A 2,500-nucleotide genomic window follows, 5' to 3' on the forward strand; every position below is an offset into this window, starting at 1 on the left:
AAAATTCAAGAAAGGTTGAAGTTGTATTGGCTCATGGCCCTAAATGCCTACAGTTATGAGTCGAATAATGATACCTGCAAAACGAGCAGAGAAGATCAGTGGTGCGTAAAGCAAAGAAGACAACTTCCAGCAATAATATCAACATTAACTCCACTGACTACCCAGCAGAAGCCATAAAGATTCAGCCTGTCCACTGGTAACTTAAGAATGCTCAGTTTCTTCATTATTTAGTAAAAGACACTATAATGAGCAGACGCATTTGGGATTGGCAAAGGGGAGATACTTATCTTGAGAAATACTGTAGTTTTTATATATTTACTTAGCTACTAATATTTTTTATTTATTCATTTATTTCGTTTATTTATTTTATTTTTATTTATTTATTTATTTATTTATTTATTTATTTATTTATTTATTTATTCGTTCATTTATTTATTTATTTATTTAATATTTTTTGAGGGTTTAAATGCCGAAGACTGAACAGTCCTTGAACACACATAAATTAGAGTATTAGTACACTTAGAATTAAGCACGGGATTTTGAATCAAACATCGCTCCAAAACTACGGAGAATAAAACATATAAACATAATATTGTTTAGACATGATTACAAAACTCCTACTCCATGAATGTGCGATTTTGTCGATGCATTTATCATACTCTACAGTGACAACAGATATATCATTTAAATCATGAGCTACGTTTTGAAATTTCTCTCTCTCTCTCTCTCTCTCTCTCTCTCTCTCTCTCTCTCTCTCTCTCTCTCTTCCCCTTCTGCTTACAAGCTCCAATAAACAGTTTCAAAGTTTTATTTCCTTGCACCGAATCTCTCAAAACTATTTTGGGTAATTGCAAACTAGATTACATGACATGAATCTTTTTTTTTTTATGAAGAATAATGATCAAAGCGATATCTTAACCCCATATTTTTCTAACTAATTCCTTTCATCATACCTGGCCGGGTGATTTCATCGTCAAGTGGGAAGGAAATTTTATCATCTCTCTTTTGGCAATTTCTCATAATTCCTTCGCGTAAGGGAGCTTTTACGAGAATATTTGCGAGCACTTCCTATAAGTAACTGATGAGGCATTGTGTCTTTTTTTAATTCTTATATATTGGTCCTTTTAAAAAATTGCTTCTATCTCTCTCTCTCTTTCTCTCTCTCTCTCTCTCTCTCTCTCTCTCTCTCTCTCTCACACACATTCACACACATTAGAGGTGCCTCACACTGAGGGACCTGGGGCAACCAGAACGAGCTGTAAGGTCTGTAAGGTGTAAGGTAGGGTAAGGTCTCTCTCTCTCTCTCTCTCTCTCTCTCTCTCTCTCTCTCTGTCTCTCTCTCTCTCTCTCTCTCTCTTGCTCTTATTTAAGGTATATTAGAGAATAAATTTTTACGGCTTCGTGGTGTAGTCTGGGTATTGAATTTGAAAATACAATTGACACGGATGTATGATATTGTATACTGTTCCTTGAAAAAAAGAATTTCTCTCTCTCTCTCTCTCTCTCTCTCTCTCTCTCTCTCTCTTCCTTACTTTTATTTAAGGGATATTAGATTATAAATTTTGACGGCTTCGTGGTCTAGTCCTAGTATTGAATTTGAAGATACAATTGGTACGGATGTATGATAACTCATTTGCTTGATAAGATAAGTCCTCTGTAGGTTCAGATAGTTGAAATGTATTCCGTCACTGATTGGTACTGATATCAAGATCATATTTTTCAGAGATGTGAAACACAAAATGGGTTTTCATATATATTTTTATGTTATCAATTAACGTTTTTTTCGTGAGTAAAAAATCAATTACTGCAAAGGACAAAGTTATTGAGAAAAATGCAAAGATTAATGTGCTTTGCCGTTTATGCTGAAGAATTTATGAAATAACAGTAAATTCTCAAAGATACCAGGAACATATCGGCCAGACAATCAGAGGTGTCTTCTGAAAGCAAGCAAAACCACATTTCCAAACTAACTAAACAAAAAGTAACATAAGTAAACATTTTTACATGATAAAGGAAACCAACAAAAATCTTTTCACTACATAATGCAAGCATTAATTATAAAAGCCACCAAAATAGAATTGCCAAAATTATCATCAATGCAATGCCAAAGATTTGAATATATTATAAAAAAAAATCACCAAACTAACCAAAATCACATTACCAAACCTACGAAAGTGCTTTGTCTAAGCAATCTATAGTGCATTATCAGAGCATCTAAAGGTATATTTCTCAAAACACAATCATGCAGACGAGAAGCCTTATCAAAGGAATCAAAATAGCATTCCCGAAATCATATTGTCAAACCTAACGAAAGTGCTTTGTCTGAGCAACCAACAGTATATTGTTAGAGTATCTAAATGTACATTGCTTTAAACGCAATCAGGCAGACCAGAGGCTTTATCAAAGCAATCAAAATAGCCTTCCCAGGGCATTCAGAATTACAATATGGAAGTAATCAAGAATATAACATGAACACAGTTAACAGTGCATTACAAAGCAA

The sequence above is a fragment of the Macrobrachium nipponense genome, chromosome 33 (assembly GCF_015104395.2).
Source record: "Macrobrachium nipponense isolate FS-2020 chromosome 33, ASM1510439v2, whole genome shotgun sequence".
Taxonomy (NCBI): Eukaryota; Metazoa; Arthropoda; class Malacostraca; order Decapoda; family Palaemonidae; genus Macrobrachium; species Macrobrachium nipponense.